A 19,050-nucleotide genomic window follows, 5' to 3' on the forward strand; every position below is an offset into this window, starting at 1 on the left:
GCAAATTATAGTCCAAAACAAGGGCAAAAGAGTTTGGAAAAGTAGATACGTTGGAGACATATCAACTCCGCCAAGCTTAAAACCTTGCTGGTCCTCAAGCAACTCAGTTGACAAACTGAGAGAGAAAGAAAAACTTTGACAAACTCTGTTTGATCTTGTTGTTGCAACTATGTCTAACTCATAACCAGAATTTCAGCAAGATCACAAGTTAACCACAAAAGCAAATGACACAAAGGTCTCACGATAAACTAATATCAATGGCATAATCAGCTAACGAGCAAATAATAATGAGTTTCAAATACCAACACTTCAATCAAAACAAGCATGAAGCAATATGATAGGTGGTATCTCGCTAGATCTTTCTGAGACCGCAAAACATAAATGCAGAGCACTTTCAAAGATCAAGGGCTGACCAAACATTATAATTCATAGCAACGAAGATCCAGTTATAGTCATACTCAATATCAATCAAAAGCAAAGCATAAAAATGATAGAGGTGCTCTCTAATTGGTGCTTATATAAGAGAAGGATGACTCGACAGGAAAATAAATAGACAGGCCCTTCGTAGAGAGAAGCATTGACTTGCAGAGGTGCCAGAGCTCAAGCTTTGAAAACAGAGATAATAATTTTGGGTGGCATGCTTTCATTGTCAACGCAATGACCAAGAGTTCTCAATATCTTCCATGCTACTCATGCTATAGGCGGTTCCCAAATACAAAAGTAAAGTTTTGACTCCCCCACCACCAATCAATCACACTCCACGGCTAGCCAAATCCTCGGGTACCGTCCATACCAACATCAATCCGGGGGGAGTATTGTTTTACAGTTATGTTTTCGATTTAAGCATGGAACTGGGCATCCCAAATACCGGCCCCTTTCTCGTGAAGGACTGTGAATAAACACATGTCGAGGATAACACTCCTAGCATGGAAGATACCAATAGCCCTCTGTCACCACATGAGCGGTTCGGGCATGCAAAACAGATTTATTTCTTGAAGGTTTAGAGAATGGCACATGCAAATTTACTTGGAACGGCAGGTAGATACCGCAAATAGGTAGGTATGATGTACTCTCATGGAAAAACTTTTGGGTTCATGGAAGTGGATGCACAAGCAGCATTCCCGCTTAGTACAAGTGAAGGCTAGCAAAAGACTGGGAAGCGACCAACTAGAGAGCGACAACAGTCATCAAGATGCAATGAGTTTTACTAACATTGAATGCAAGCATGAACATGATATAAATCACCATAAATACGAACATCATAGAGGCTATGTTGATTTTGCTTCAACTACATGCATGAACATGCGCCAAGTCAAGCCACTTGAAACATTCAAAGGAGAATACCATCATATCATACTACATTAAAGTCATCTCAAAATCTATGTTGTAATCAGGACAAACCATTATAAGCTCTCAGCTAAATAAGCATGGCATCAGAAACTATGATCTCTAAGTTGTCATTGCAAACATGGTTCTCTAACAACAAAGCTAAATCTGGGTCGACAAACTAGTCATATTTACAAAAACAAAATAGATAGAGTTCATACCAGCTTTTCAGTCTCGATCACTTCATCATATATCATCATTGTTTCCTTTCATTTGCACGATCGAACGATGTGAACAATAATAAGCGCATTGGACTAAGCTGAATCTGCAAGCAAACACAAAGGAGAAGACAAAATAATATGGCTCTTTGAAAGCTAAACACGTAAGCATGTAAGAACCACTAAGCATTGTAACCAATATCTTCTACCTTGACACAAAGAAAAAGAAAACTATTTACATGAGAAAGCTCCCAACAAGCAAAAGAAGAAAGAAAAATCTTTTTGGGTTTTCTCAAAAGCACACAAAACAAGAAAACAAGAAAACGAAAAGAAACTAGCATGGATAATACAGTGGCAAAGTGTAAACACCAGCTAACAGAGTGAAAGCATAAGCATGAATACAAAGACGGTGAGAACACGTACTCCCCCAATCTTAGGCTTTTGGCCTAGCTTGGTCTACTCCCATGGTGGGAAATAACCAGCTCTAGGATACTCTGGAGCAGGCTGTGGATGCCACTGCTGTGTGAGCTCCTCTGGCTCCCACTGATAAACTGGCGTCTGGTACTCGACTGGCGGCTCGGGCATGGGCGCCTGTGGTTGGGCCAAGCCCCAATATGCGTACATGTCCGCAGGCATAATAGTGTACATGCCTGCATGAAGATCAAACAAAGAAGGAGCAGGCAAAGTAATAGTCTCCCGAGTACCCTGACTAAACACCAGGTTATAAATCATCCGTCTACTAGCATCTCTATCCAGAAAATCATGGCGAACCATGCTGTCATAATCTAGATATCTCTCAGGGAGAAGCATCTCTCCTTCCTCTCCGAGTCTAATGGGTATGTAAAAGTGTCTGGCAAGACGGGTAGCATAGATACCTCCATAGACAACACCCTTGGAACGGTTCAGGTTCAACCGTTGAGCGACTATAGCGCCCAAGCTATAAGTCTTATCGTTGTAAAGGCCTTCGTGCAAAACCGCAAGGTGTGGAGAACTAAGTGATCCAGCCTCCCCACGGCCAATCAAACATTTTCCCACAAATAGTGAGAAGTACCGAAGCACAGGAAAATGTATGCTAGCAATTCTAGCGCGAGACACTCCTCTCTCCTCTCCAACAGCAATGGAACCAATGAAATCCTCCAAGTCCCGTGGACGAGGGTCACGGAAATCCCCAACATAAGGTAATTTGCATACATTGCAAAAGTCCTGCAGCGTCATATACTGGGGAATATCGTAAATCATGAACTCAACCATGGGAGGATTCTTCCCCGGATAAAAGTTGAAGCTTTGAACGAAAATATTGGTGAGGAGGAGATATTGTGGGAACTTATCTTCAACAAACGCAGTAAGACGCGCGTTCTCCACCAAGTAATAAAAATCTTCATAAAGTTCGGCGGCACGCAAAAATTCATCACTTGGCCACTCGCACGCTCGAAATTCTGTGACTCAAGGGACTACGTACTTGGGGTGGTTCTTCTCATCCTCCTTGTGGTTACGGCTTGAAGAGCCTCTCAAGAACCTCCTCATCTTTTCCTTTTTTAGCTCTGAAAAATTCTGAAATTTTTAGAGACTTCGAAAGAAAAGTGAATAAGGATTAACACAACTTGTAGCAACTACTCCTACTAGTGCCTAGAGACCGTATCACGCGCTAAAACCACTTGGGACCAGCTAAAATCAACTTTTATAGCTCAAGAACAGGGTCACCAAGGTAGCAAGAGTTCGGGAAGGATAAACCACTAGAGCAAAAACTAATTGGACCAATGGAGGAGTCACTTACCAAGGAGTAATTTCCCCAAAACAGTTCGGAGAATGGTGCTTTGAGCAAGGAGATCGAAATTCACAGCCAAATGAGCAAGAACACGGGTTTGAGCTGCGAAACAATTTTTTCTGGAGGTGGAAGAAGAGTTTGAGAGCTGGAGTGAGTGGAGGGGGTGCCTGTGGGCCCCACAAGCTTGCACCCCACCAAAAGGGGGTAGGTGGCGGTGGGGGGCTTGTGGCCCACTGGTCAGGCCTCCTGACCAGCTCTCAGGCCCAGAAATTTTCAAAAATTCCAACAAAAATCGTACTAAATTTTCAGGACCATCGGAGAACTTTTATTTTCGAGGTATTTTTCTCCGAGACGCTAAAATAGAAAACAGGAAAAGCGAAACTAATTCCATCATTTTTCTTCTAAGCAACAGAAAATGAAGACTCAAAGTAGAGGTATGTGACTCTCTGATTCATCCGTTTCATGGTCATCAGAAGAAATTTGTCAATGGGGTTGATCAAGTCCTTATGACAAAACCTTCACGAATCGCAAGAGAGAACGGAGAATTTTCGAATAGCCACTAAGTCACCTCAATGGGGATATGAATCTCCCCAACAAGAAAATCATACTTCATCTTGACACGAGGAATAGGGCATTCAAAGCTCCCAATGAGAATCGATGAAGTCTTTTCGATAGCATTGATGCAATGTACTTGATATTGTTTCTTCGGAAAATGCACTGTGTGCTCGTTACCGTTTACATGGCAAGTGACATTGCCTTTGTTGCAATCTATAACAGCCCATGTAGTGTTTAAGAAGGGTCTTCCAAGAATGATAGCCATGGCATCGTCCTCGAGAATATCCAAGATAACAAAGTCTGTTAAGATAGTGGTATTAGCAACCACAACAGACACATCCTCGCAAATGCCGATAGGGAAAGCAGTTGATTTGTCGGCCATTTGCAGAGAAATTTCAGTGGATGTCAATTTATCCAACTCAAGTCTACGATAAAGAGAGAGTGGCATAACACTAACACCGGCTCCAAGGTCACATAAGGTAGTTCTTACGTAGCTTCCTTTAATGGAGCAAGGTATAGTGGGCACTCCGGGATCACCAAGTTTCTTAGGAGTTCCACCTTTGAAATAGTAATTGGCAAGCATGGTGGAGATCTCAAGATCTGGTATCTTCCGTTTATTAGTCACGATATCTTTCATGTACTTGGCATACGAAGACATCTTGAGCATATCAGTTAACCGCATCTATAGAAAGATGGGTCGTATCATCTCAACGAAGCGCTCAAAATCCTCATCATCCTTTTTCTTGGATGGCTTAGTAGGAAAGGGCATAGATCTCTGAACCCATGTCTCTCTTTCTTTACCATGCTTCCTAGCAGTGAAGTCATTCTTGCCGTATCTCTTAGGTTGTGGATTATCATGATTAATCGTAGGTTCAATCTCCACATCCTCATCATGGCTAGATTGAGCATTATTATGAACATCACTGTTCATGTTGTCACCAGGTTCATGTTCATCACCTGATTGTGTTTCTCCATCAGACGCAGAAATATCATTAGGTTCTTCAGGTCTGATAATATTTGGTGAACTAGCGTGCAGGTTTCTATCATCCTTCTTCTTCTCCTTAGGATGACTAGGTGTATCAGCATTGATTCCTTGAGACTCTTGATCAATTCTCTTAGGATGACCTTCAGGATACAAAGGTTCCTGGGTCATTTTGCCTCCTCTAGTAATGACTCTGACAGAGTTGTCATTTAATTCATTGAGCAGGTCATTCTGAGCCTTAAGTACTTGTTCTACCTGAGTAGTAATCATAGAGGCATGTTTACTCAGAAGTTTCAGAGCATTGACATTTCTGTCTACACAAGCACTTAGATGGCTAAGCATACGAGCACTTTGTTCCAAATGTGTGCTAACATAATCATTGAAACTCTGTTGTTTGGCAACAAAGTTGTCAAATTCATCAAAGCATAGGCTAGCAGGTTTATCAAAAGGAATATCACTCTCATCAAACCGACGCAGAGAATTCACTTCTACTACCTGTACCGGGTTATCGAGACCGTGGATCTCTTCGATAGGTGGTAGATTTTTGACATCTTCAGATCTAATGCCTTTCTCTTGCATAGATTTCTTGGCTTCTTGCATATCTTCGGGACTGAGGAATAGAATACCTCTTTTCTTAGGAGTTGGCTTAGGAGGTGGTTCGGGAATAGTCCAAGCATTATCGTCGATCAAGAGGTTATTCAGTAGAGTCTCAGCTTGTTCTACAGTTTGTTCCCTAAAAACACAACTGGCACAACTATCTAGGTAGTCTCTAGAGGCATCCGTAAGTCCATTATAGAGGATATCAAGTATCTCGTTCTTCTTAAGAGGGTGATCAGGCAAAGCATTCTATAGCTGGACGAGCCTCCCCCAAGCTTGTGGAAGACTCTCTTCTTGGAGTTGAGCAAAGTTGTACATTTCCTGCAAAGCAGCTTGCTTCTTATGGACAGGGAAATATTTCTCACAGAAGTAATAGACCATCTCCTGGGGACTACGCACACATCCAGGAGCAAGAGAGGTGAACCAGGCTTTAGCATCATCCTTTAGAGAGAAAGGGAACAACTTAAGGATATAGTAGTGGCGGATCTTCGCCTCATTAGTGAAAAGGTTGGCTATTTCGGATAGTTTGGCAAGCTGGGCTATGACTGTCTCAGACTCATAACCGTGAAAAGGATCAGATTCGACTAGAGAGATTATCTTAGGGTCGACAGAGAATTCATAATCCTTATCGGTGACAAAGATAGGCGAAGTGGCAAACTTCGGATCATTTTTCATCCTAACTTCACGAGATTTTTCCTTCCACTTGAGAATTAATTTCTCAGCGTCATAGGTATCCTTACATGCAAGAAAATCCTCAGCTATCTCTCCCTCCATAACGTAACCCTCAGGTATATCAGGCAATTCATATCTGAGCTAGATCTAGCAGGAGCAAAAGCAGGTTCTATCTCAATAGTATCGGTAGTTTCAGAAGCATCACGAGCATTGGCAGTAACTCTAGCAATATGAGCATCAAGGAACACTCCTAATGGAACAGGAAAAGGAGCATCTCTAGTAGTATCAAGCATAGCATCATCAGGAAAAGTAGCATCTCTAGCATCATCAGGCAAAGCAGTATCAAGCATAGCATCTCTAGCAGTATCACGCACAGTATCAAGCATAGCATCTCTAGCAGTAGTATCAAGCATAGTATCAAGCATAGTATCATCACGCAAAGCAGCATCTCTAGCATCATCAAGCATAGGCGACATATCAAGATTTCTAGCAAGAGGTGATGTCGCAAACTTACTCATAACTGAAGGTGAATCAAGTGCAGAGCTAGATGGCAATTCCTTACCTCCCCTCGTAGTTGAGGGCAAGACTTTGGTCTTTGGATCCTTCAGATTCTTCATAGTGATCAGCAGATATAAATCCCAAGTAACTCAGAGAATATAGCAATACCTCCCCGGCAACGGCGCCAGAAAAATGCTGACGTCAGCTGTGCTTCCCTGGCAATGGCTCCAGAAAAGGGTTGATCCTGCAATCTCTAGCGTTAGCTAGACGAATGCTTATGACAACGAACCTTCTCCTGCAGCGGCACCAGAAGAATGCTGAAAGCACTCCCCAGTACTGAGACTAGAAGAATGTTGTTGATGGCCCACCAGCGCATGGGTTCGCAGCAGTTTTCGAGGGTAGAGTATTCGACCCAATTTGTTGGTTTACCAGTCGGGAGGTGAGAGTATACTGTCAAGTATTAGCAGCTGAATTTGTCAAATTCAACCACAGCTGAAAGATTAGTATCTGCAAGCACAGTAGTAACAACAAAGTAGTGAGTAACGGCAGTGTAACGAGCAATAGCAGTGGCAAGGAACAGCAGTAGTGACAGCAGTAGCAAGTAGCAACATTAGCAAGCGACAGTAGTAGCAACAGTAGTAGCAGTAGCAGAGCAAGACAAGTAACAGCAGTAGCAATAGTAGTAGCAGCAGCAGAGCAAGACAAGTAATAGCAGTAGTACGACAAACTCATAGGCAATGGGTCGGTGATTTGTTTGGATGATATTCATCATGCGACAGCTATAACACGGAGAGATATGTGGCTAGCTCCCGTTCGTCAATGTGATGTAGGCATGCATTCCGTGTGTCGTCATACGTGCTTAGGGAAAAGAACTTGCATGACATCTATTGTCCATCCCTCCCGTGGCAGCGGGGTCCAAAAGGAAACTACGGGATATTAAGGTTCTCCTTTTAATAAAGAACCGGACCAACGCATTAGCACTTGGTGAACACATGAACTCCTCAAACTATGATCATCTCCGGGAGTGGTTCTGGTTATTGTCACTCCGGGGTTGCCGGATCTCAACACATAGTAGGTAACAACAACTTGCAAGATCGGATCTAAAACACACATATATTGCTGGCAACATAATAATTTCAGATCTGAAATCATGGCACTCGAGCCCTAGTGACAAGCATTAAGCATGGCAAAGTAGTAGCAACATCAAATCTCAGAACATAGTGGATACTAGGGATCAATCCCCATCAAAACTAACTCGATTACATGATAGATCTCATCCTACTCATCACCGCCCAGCGAGCCTACGAATAGATTACTCACGAACGACGAAGAGCTTCATGGAATTGGAGAGGGAAGAAGGTTGATGATGACGATGGAGACGATTTCCCCTCTCCGGAGCCCAAGACGGACTCCAGATCTGCCCTCCAGATGAAGAACAGGAGGTGGCGGCGCCTCCGTATCGAAAACACGACGAAAACTTCTCTTTTTTCTAGGATGAAAGACAACTTATAGAGCTGGAGTTGGGGGCGGCAGGTGCCTGTGGGCCCCACAAGCCTGCCCACCGCCACCAGGGGGGTGGTGGCGGGGCAGGGGCTTGTGGCCCACTGGCCCACCCCCTGAGGTGGAACTTGGCGCATATATTGTTGATATTTTCCAAAACTGCTCCCCGTAAATTTTCAGGACATTTGGAGAACTTTGATTTCTGCACAAAAATAACACCAAGGCAATTCTGCTGAAACAACGTCAGTCCAGGTTAGTTCCATTCAGATCATGCAAATTATAGTCCAAAACAAGGGCAAAAGAGTTTGGAAAAGTAGATACGTTGAAGACGTATCAAACCGCCGGCCATGGCTGCGGGTGACGAGAACCCGAAGGGGCGGCGATTTTGCGGCGACGAAGATGAAGAAGACGAAGGGTGCAAGCTCTTTCTCTCTGAGCGCAGGGAGGAAAAGAGCGCGGGTGCGGGGCAAGAAGGTGGGCGAATGGCCTCCTCGGAACGCCCGCATCCCATTTAAACCCCACGAAGCGTCGTGGGGAGGGTATCCGGTGCGCACCAGGCTCTATTAATCCTGTGTATTACGGGCGGTAACACTTCCCTAAGCCCAACCGTCACGGAGTAAATCCGCAGAGGATCCCCCGCGCGGAGGCCAAGGGGGCGTCGTGGCGGGATCCAGGGCCCAGGCCCGGTCCCGTCATCAGTAATCACCATCATTACACCAGGCGGGGCCAGGCACGTGGCGTTCTTCGAGCGAGCTACGACGAGACCGAGGCATCACTTCGAAGCCACCCGGTTTCGTGGCTGGTGTCCTTCGTCGTGAACTGCGGCCAAAATATCAAGACCAATCGACAAGCCGGTGAGGCCGCCCGCCCGCAGGCGGCACGCCTCGCCAGCTTTGGGGACTACTGTCGGGGGGATAACCCCGGGGTAGGCTCATCAAGCCTGTTCCTTCATTTCGGGCCCAATGGACATGAACGTATACAGATTCCCAAGGCCCGAGTCTTCTGGTCGGCTAGGCAGCACCTACCGGCTAGAGGACTAGGCGGCCATCCCTCTGGCCGGCCAGGCAACCACTGTCGGCTAGAGTCGAGGCGGCCTTCTCTTCTGAGCCGGCCTGGTCCTGCCGGCCCGGCTAGGGATGAGGTGGCCGCACGTAAGCCGGCTAGCCAAGCAGGCTAGCCGGCCGAAGATCAAAAGTCACATCAGATCGTAGGTCACGATAAGACCTTACGATTAAAGGTAGCTACGCATCAGCAAAGGTACTAGATCGGGGCGCCCGGCAGGTACGAGCATCGGCGGCCACGCCGCTGACCTACCCCGGCTCTGATCCATCACCTAGCATAGTGTCGGACCGTCACACTCCCACTCCATTACTGCACTCGGCGTGGGGAACAGTGGAGGCAGCAGTACTAACTGGCCATGACGAATCTCGCGGGGCGACGCTTGACGTGCAACGCGTGCTCGGCGTCAACCTTACGTGAGAGCCTCATTGGCCAGCCGGCGGGTCCCACAGCCAATCGAGACCATGCAGCCGGGGGCCCCTCAAGCGACAAGACAAGACTCTCGTGGGCCCCTGGCTAGCCGGCGAGGCTGCCAGCCGGGTCCCACACATGTACCCTTTATCCATATTGTAGGCCAGCGGGTTCGTCTATAAAACCCCCCGGTCGCCCTCCATGCAGGGGAGCGATCATTCACCAATCACACAACACTACACGCTCACCAATCAGAGAGAGAGAGGTACAGACAAGCCGGCTGCTCCCCTCTTCCTCCTCCCAACACAGCTCCAGGAGCAACATTGTACTCTGTTCATACACATCAAACACTCCGGCAGGATTAGGGGTATTATCTCTATGGAGAGCCCTGAACCTGGGTACATCGTGCATCCCATGCTTGTACCAACCTTGTTCCCAGTGTCCACCTTTGTCCCTTCGGTTCTCACCGACTTTAGCCTACCTATCGCATATGTTGTAAGTATTCACCGACACTTGCATACTTGTTAGCATCCTTTAGGATCGAAAAAACATTTTGATTGTATCACATACAACCTTTCCTCAAGGAATCCGTCGAGGAAACAATGTTTTGACATCCTATTTGCAAGAATTCATAAATAATCCAACAACTGCTAGCATAGTTCCAACAGACTCTTAGCATTGCTACGAGTGACAAAGTCTCATCATAGTCAACTCCTTGAACTTGTCGAAAATATCTTTGCGACAAGTCGAGCTTTCTTAATGGTGACACTTACCATCACCTGTCGGCGTCCTGGGAAAGGCGGTACCTAGACTTGCCTGTCTGTGGCCCAAGGCTGGCCCACCCCATTGATCAAGCACTAGCAGGCTCGGCAAGGCCCTTGTGAGGGGCCAAGCCTCGCGAGGAGGAATGGAATCAAGACCCGTAGGGGCCTCCTCTGGACCCCTCCGGAGCGGCGAACATTCTGAGGCAAGGCCCAGCCTCAAGAGTCAAGGATGACGCAGAAGGAGGACAGGTGACCCGCAGATCGCAGAGCAGTGCAGTTCCCCCTTTGGTGCAAAGAGGGCAGGAGCGTACATGGGCCCCAACGACATCTCCCAAAGGTTTCCCTTCTCGTGCCACGAAGCCGCCACCGCCCGTCAGTATGGCAGATGTCACCCCTGGGCCTTTCCCGGCAACGCGGACTGTTACTTTGCAGGCGAAGACTACTTTTGACAGGGGAAGCCTGTTCCGTTGTCTCCCACCGAAACTTGTTGTTGTGGGTTTCCTTCCCGCCTATGATAAGGGAAGAGGACCCTGGCCTCCAATATAAATAGAGAGGGTAGGATACCTGATAGAGGGATCGGATCATCGTAACCCTAGAGCAACACACCAAGCTACTTGGCCTCCCGAGGCTCAAGAACACTGTACTATATGTTGAAAAGAGCTTTGTTTTGTTCATAAGCATTGGGTGAGCTAATAATCGATTGCTTCAAGGAAATACATTATACTAAAGAGCAACTATCATAATTAAAGTCCTTGTAATCCAAGATAGTGGGCACATCACAAGTTAAAGTTTTAACCTCTCTGAACCCACGTTTTTCAGTTTTAGCATCAAATCATCAGCCTCCAAGAAAACGGGACGCTCCTTAACTAGAGTAGACTCATCTACAGTCCTTTATCATTAATATTCAGAGAAGAAGAAAAATTCAATAGGAGAAGTACCAATCATTTTAAGATCTTCATCATGATTCCGATAAAAACCAAGTGGAAGAGCCTTTTCTAGGAATTCCCGCTTAGCTTTGAACTTAGAGGTCCTCTCCTTACTTTAATTAATAGAAACTTGAATAGATTTAATAGTCTAATTAAAATCATGATTAGGAGGAAAATCTTTACTTTTAAGAGTTTCTACATCAAGAGCAATTATATCCATGTTTTTAGCCAAAGTATCAACAACAATGAATTTTTCTTCTACCATAGTATTGGAAACCTTTTGATTATTATTGAATTCCTAAATTATGTTCTCAAGATGAGAGGGTATACTATTATAATTTGTATAAGAATTTCCATAGTAGTTAGAGGAATTACCGTGATACGACCTAGAATTGAAATGACCTCTATAAACATTGTTGTTGAAATTATTTCGCGAGAAAAAGTTCAGATCAATTACATCATTATTTTTCTCAACCAAAGTAGACAATGGCATATCATTGGGATCAACATGAGTATTATTATTAGCAACCAAATTCATATGAGCATCCACTTTTTCACTCAAAGAAGCGATCTCCTCAATAGAATTTACCTTCTTACCAGTTGGAGCTCTCTCGGTGTGCCATTGAGAATAATTAATCATGATGTTTTCTAGAAGTTTTGTGGCCTCTCCTAAGGTCACATCCATAAAGTTACCACCTGCAGCAAAATCTAGAAGATTTCTAGACACAAAGTTTAGTCCAACATAGAAGTTTTGGATAATCATCCACAAGTTTAAACCATGAGGGGGCAATTACTTATCATCAATTTCATTCTCTCCCAAGCTTGACCAACATGTTACTGATCATGATATTGAAAATTCATTATTTGATTTCTAAGGGACATGATCTTAGCAGAAAGAAAAATACTTGGCAATAAAAGCATCTTTACACTTATCCCATGTTCTAATACTATTATGTGCTAAATATGAAAACCAAGCTTTAGCTTTATCAATTAGTGAAAAAGGAAACAATTTTTATTTCACATTATCATTATCCATATACTTTTTATTTTGCATATCACAAAGTTGAACAAAGGTATTAATATGTGAAGCACGCTCCTCATTAGGACTTCCCGAAAACTGATCTTTCATGACAAGATTCAGCAATGCAACATTAATATCAGAAGCCTCCACACTACTGGCGGTGGTATAGGAGTACTAATAAAATAATTGTTATTAGTATTTGAGAGGTCACACAACTTAGTAGTATCTTGAGACATGGTGACCGAGCAAGCAAAGTAACAAGCAGGCCAAGTAAACTAGAGAGTAAAGCGAGCAAAGCAATAAACTAGTGACAAGCAAAGATAAATATTTTTGTACTTTTAATTTTTATGAGAAAAACTAAATATACCAACAAGTAAAAAGAGTAACAAATGAATGAAAATTTGTGTGAAGTCACTTGGTAGTTGGTGATGATATTCTCCGGCAATGGTGCAAGAAATCCTTCCTGATACTTGTGATCTGCATTGGGTTTTCCATGAAGAGGAACGGGTTATCGTAGCACAATGTGGATAAGTATTTCCCTCGGTTATGAAACAAAGGTTTATTGAACCAGTAGGAATATCAACAACAACCGTCTTTAGCGGTTGCACACACAAGAACAAAGAACTTGCACCCAAGGCGGGCAAGAGAGTTGTCAATCCCCTTGGTCTCATTATTTGCAAGCAAGTGAAATATGTAGATAATTCTAAATTACAAAATAAAATGAAACCAAGTAAATGGTATCAATGTATTGAAGGTGTTTTAAATATATGGTGAATAGACCCACGTAGAATGAGATGAGATCTAGCTCAAAGGTGAAGACCTCATTCTTTAAACCCTCTCGGGTAGTTCTTGTTCTAGCTTCTCTATCTCTAGCAAGAGATACGAACAACACAACATCTTATTTGGTTGTAGGTCGATAGGACTTGCCCTGTGTAAGAAATAGCATAAAAAATTCCTCGTGGGGCCATAGTTTTCCCTAGTAGTATCTCTCGTGAAAACATCATACAATGGGTAAACAAATTATTGTTGGGAAACTGATAGAAAAAGTGAATAATTATGCGATATTCACAACAATGATCATGTGTATATAGGCATCATCTCCATAAACAATTTGTTCGACTCATGCCTACAAGTATTACTATTACTCCACTCATTGACTCCTATCCAGCATGCATCTAGAGTATTGAGTAAAACAAAGTAATGCATGGAGACAAATGACATGATGTAGACAAAGTAAACTCAAGCAATATGAATAAACACCATCGTGTTATCCTTAGCAGCAGCAACACAAAGACACATCTTATCCACTTCTGTCACTGGGATATAGAAACTCACCAGGTTGAACCTACTGCAATGCACCTCTCTCACCGAAGAAATATCAATCTAGTTCGCCAAACTATTTCATTAGATCGGAAAGAATTATGAAGCTATCACAATCATACACATAAGAAGCATATCACAATTCAGAGAAGACTCAAATATTTATCATGACTAATCTGAACATAAAACCACAATTCATCGGATCCCAACAAACGCACCACACAAAAGGATTACATCATATGGATCAAAGGAAAGATGCGATGATCATTGTATTGAAGATAAAGAGAGAGATATTGCCATCTAGGTACTAGCCATGGACTCGTAGTTTTGTGGTGAACTACTCACACATCATCATGGGGGCAGCAAGGTTATTGAAGAGGCCTTACGTGATTGATAACCCCCTCGGCAAGGTGTCGTAACGGAGCTCCAATATCCCCCCCCATCGGAACAGAGACTTGTAGCAGCGTAAAAAGTGTTGGGGACTGCCTTTAGGGTTTTGGGGATATATGAGAATTTATAAGCAAGAGAACAGAGTCAGGAGAGCCTCGAGGGGGGCACAAGCCATCAGCCCCCCAGGTCGTGTCGTGTTGGCTTGTGGGGCCCTTAGATGGCCCCCAGCCTTCTTCCGATACTCATTGGTCTTCTTTTGGTCCAGAAAAAATCTCCAAAAAGTTTCAGGTCAGTTGGACTTCATTTGGTATTCAAAACCTGAAAAGTGAAAACATGTAGAAAACAGCACTAGGTCAATACGTTAGTGTTCAAAAAATATAAATTGGTAAATAAATAACCAAAAAAAAGTATACTAGAATTATAATATATCAGCATGGAACAATAAACAATTATAGATACGTTGGAAACGTATCACACCCATGTGACACCGCTGGGCCGTCCGGCCCATCGAGCCATCCTCGAGTGATACCCCCTCGCGAGAGTCTCGTGGGAAGCCCCGGGAGGGCTGCTCGTGAGGCGGGGCTTTATTCGGCACCTGACGACGTCCACAAGAAACCTCCTCGTGAGGCTGGGGTCCTCGCGAGGGCCTTCGTCAAGAGGTCCAAACACGGATCATGTCCGGTCTCTCGCATGAGTTGTGCTTGAGCCTGCAGGCAAACGGGCGTGGATAACACCGGTCCAACAGGCCCGACTCGAGGTACCTCGCGAGGGTCGTCACCACTCTCTCTAGGGGGTGTCGTTGTCGTTCTTCCCAGTGGTGTTTGGTGTATGCACCATATAAACATCATAGGTGTCATCGGCATCTTCTTCCATGTCTTAGGCCTCTTCAGGGGTGTAGTCCATCATATCGGTTAAATCTTCGATAGTGGCTACCAAGTGAGTTCTCGGTGGGACGTAAAATTTCCCATAGCGAGCCTCAAGACCAATCCGAGCACGGGTCAAGGACGGATCACACGTAATGTTCATCATATGAATCTGGACCAGCATCTCGTTCAATAGCGAGAGGTTGACCGTATTAGAGTTCTTGAGTTTTCATAGTTGATCTCCAACACATCGCCACAAGGAGCATGCTCGGCCAAGGTCGAGCCCAGGTATCCGGACACTGTAATAAGATCCGAGCTCGAAGCAAAATCCAAGATATGGGTCGACCCGGAGACGGGGTTGAGGAGGAGGCCCGATGTTAAAGCTTCAGAGTTTCCGGGCTCATAGGGTGAAGTCATGATCCCAACAAGGAATAGATTGCCCCGGGTGTCTGCGACATACTCTAGGCTGTCAAACCTGATCTTCTTTCCAGGGGCGAACCTATCGATCTGGTCGAGATGATCGGTCGTATCGGTGTCTATAACGATACTCCCTGACGCAAAGAGCTGGTCGGGGACGAACGCGTCCCCGTTGTGGATGTCATCGCTCATGACTAAGATATCCATCTATCATTTGGCGATCCAACAATGGAACTCTCAATGAAAGCACCAATGTTGGTGTCAAAACCGGGGGATCTCGTGTAGGGAGTCCCGAGCTGTGGATCTTGGATCATTGGGGAATAGGGGAACACACGGACAATATTTACCCAGGTTCGGGCCCTCTTGAAGAGGTAAAACCCTATGTCCTGCTTGATTGTATTGATATGTGTATTATGATTACAGAGTCGATCTACCACGAGATCAGATGAGCTAAACCCTAGATGATAGTTGTCTGCCTCTATGAGCTAAACCCTCTAGTTTATATAGACACCGGGGGTACCAAAGATTACACATAATCGGTTACCAATAGGGGATAGACATGTCGATCCGTCCATCTTGACTTGGAGGACACAATAAGGCACCGAAAGTTTCCTCCCAGAACACATAGTCATTACATAGCTCGACCTTCACACAATAGCCACAAAGGGGCCCATATGTCCGGCCTATAGGAGATAAGAAGGTGGCCCAATGACCCCTTAGTCTCGGACCCCCTCACGCATACATAAGGGTTAATCATCTCCTTATACGTGTTCACTTGACCCCTTCGAGGATGGTTTAATACTTGAAACTCCTCTCATGTGCATACATAGGTATTGTGGAGCTTTATGGATGAGTGCAAGCACCAAGGAACAACTACACCAGCCGCAAGCGAAGCGTGGAAGCGATTGTAGAAGAAGACAGAGGTGCTTAAGCTACAGCGATCGAACAACAGAGCCCACGAAGGACATCCGACAATTGATATTGATGATGTTGTAAAACAAATGCCCTATGACAAGCCCAGGGTCTGATGTTTTAATGGAGATTTTGTTAAAGCATGTTGGGATATAATTGTAGAGGTTTTTTACAAATTAATTGCAGATTTCCACGAAGGGGGTATTTCTCTCCACAGCATCAATGCCTCATATATAACTCTCATCCCAAAAAAGGACAACCCCAGTTGAGCAATAGTTTCAGGCCTTTCTCTCTGGTTAATTGCACAATAAAAAATACTACAAAGCTTCTCGCAAATAGGTACCAAGGAACTGCACTTAAAATGGTCAATGCCAATGAGTGTGTCTTCATTAAAAAGAGCACAATTCAGGATTGTCTTGGTTCGGCATTTAAATACTTACACCTCTGTCAATGGTCAAAAAAGCCCATAGTAGTGGTCAAATTGGATTTTGAAAAGGCTTCTGATACAATTGGACACAAAGCTATGATTTCCATTATGGAAGCCAGAGGATTAGACAAAAAAAGAATTCATTGGATTTACATGATATTCACATATGGTACTTTTGTTGTCCTACTTAATGGAGTGTCTGAAAAAACAATTCTATTCTAAGAGAGGGGTTAGAAAGGCTGACCCTCTCTCCCGAGTAATTTTTGTGCTTGCGGTAGATCTCATACAATCAATCTTAAATGAGGCCATGCTCAACAATATCATCCAAGCACCAGCTAACAGTCAGGCCTGCCCATAGTTCCCTATCATCCAATATGTAGATTATACAATTCTTGTGCTTCCTGCATGCCAAACTCACCTAGCTCAAGTCAAAAACCTAATCATGCATTACTCTGCTTTCGGTGGGCTCAAAGTGAACTATGAAAAATCCATGTTGGTGCCAATTAATGTACAAGAAGGATATATCAAACAACTGCTCGCTACTCTAGGTTGCAAGCAAGGATCCTCCCATTTCACTTATCTGGGATTGCCTATGAGTACCAATAGAGTGAAAATTGATGATTTCACCGCCATCACGCGGAGAGTAGAGAGAAGATTATCTCAATGTTCCACATTACTATCATACGATGACAAGCTATTGCTTATTAAATAATTTTTATGCTCTACCATTTCTTTCTGTAATCTTTGACATTACCAATTGGAGTAATTGATCAACTCAACAAATACCTCCAAAACTTCCTATGCAAAAATTTGGAATGGATGATAGAGGAACAACTCTGATAGCATGGTCAAAAGTGTGCAATCCAAAAGCACAAGGAGGCCTAGGCATATTTGACATTGCAATACACAACAAGGCCCTGCTAATGAAGCATATCTTCATATTCTTCAATAAAGCAGAGAGTCCATGGATAAAGCTGATTTGAGAAAAATACTATCGAAATAGAATTCCTACACGCAAGCCACGAGGCTCATTGGTGGAAAGCTCACCTAACATTGTGGAATGAATTTAAAGAACAACTACGTGCAAAGCAATCTCTGGGCAGACATTCTTGTTTGGAAAGATAACTAGGATGGACAACCATTGTAGCAAAAGTTACCAGAACTACACTCTTTTGCCTTCAATGATAATATCTCAGTACAGGAATACTTTGGCTCTTGGGATGAAACAAAACTCTTTCACCTGCCCCTATCTGCTGAATCTTTTGAACAGTTCAAGGAATTCGGAGACAGTATGCCACAACTCAACCCAAATGAATATGGAAAATGGACTTGCAATGGTTTTGGGAGTAATTACTCCTCGATTCTAATGTAGAAGCAACTGATGGGAGAAAAAGAAGGTCATCCACCCTTTAAGCTAATATGGATTAACTCTAGGAGACTAAAACACAAAATATTATTTTGGCTAGTGGCCCATTGTAGAGTTAACACAACAGCACTACTTGCCATAAAAAGTATGCACCGAGATGATCCTATCCACCCTAATTGTAACCAACAGGATGAAGAAACAATCATGCATTTGCTCTTAGACTGCAATTTTACAAGAGACTATTGGAACACAATGGTTCCTCGCAAAATAAGAGGTACCTCAGTCTATGAAGAAACACTTTTTCTATAGATTTACCCAAGCCTTTTACTGTACAAATTGTTATTCTCGCATGTTGGACATCTAGACTCCAAGGAATGGAAAAATATTCAAAGCACGACAACAATCAATCCAATCATGGAGATTCTATTTGAAGCGGGACCATAAACTAAGGAGATTCAAAATACAAGAGAAGAAGCTTCAAGATTTCACACAGCGGTTAGAAAATATATATTTGTGAAATGTATGAATTTCCAAGAGCACACATTGGGTAGTTCTACCACTTTTTATTATTTAGGTATTTTTATTTTCCTCCTTTTCTCCCCTTTGTAACATACTTGTTGTTTTGAGAGTAAAAAAAGAGCCTAGAATCTGCGATTATTCACAAGACGATCAAGGTAAGATAAAAAGAAAAGTAAGAAGAAACATCAAGGAAACAACGGTCGGACAGAGACCAACAGAAATTATCATGCTATCTCACGTTCCCTTCCCTCCTTCCTCGAATGGGGTTGTAACTGGCACGTTGCTTCGGCGAGCCGCTAGTGCTCCATCTCACACCGGATTGAAGCAACAAGGTCGCTTACTGGTGCCAACTATCTCAATCTCAAAGGCGTTGAGGTGGACCATACCCCTTTGCATGCCCTTGAGGAATGAGAGGGAAAATCCAACTACGTGCAAGCTTAATTCTTTCTTATATAATGCCAAGTGGGATACAACATTGAACACACATGTGTTTCATTTCCTATGTTCCTTGCTTTTTGATCATTCTCCCCTCTTGCTTGCCG

Source organism: Hordeum vulgare, chromosome 1H (genome assembly GCF_904849725.1).
Source record: "Hordeum vulgare subsp. vulgare chromosome 1H, MorexV3_pseudomolecules_assembly, whole genome shotgun sequence".
Classification (NCBI taxonomy): domain Eukaryota; kingdom Viridiplantae; phylum Streptophyta; class Magnoliopsida; order Poales; family Poaceae; genus Hordeum; species Hordeum vulgare.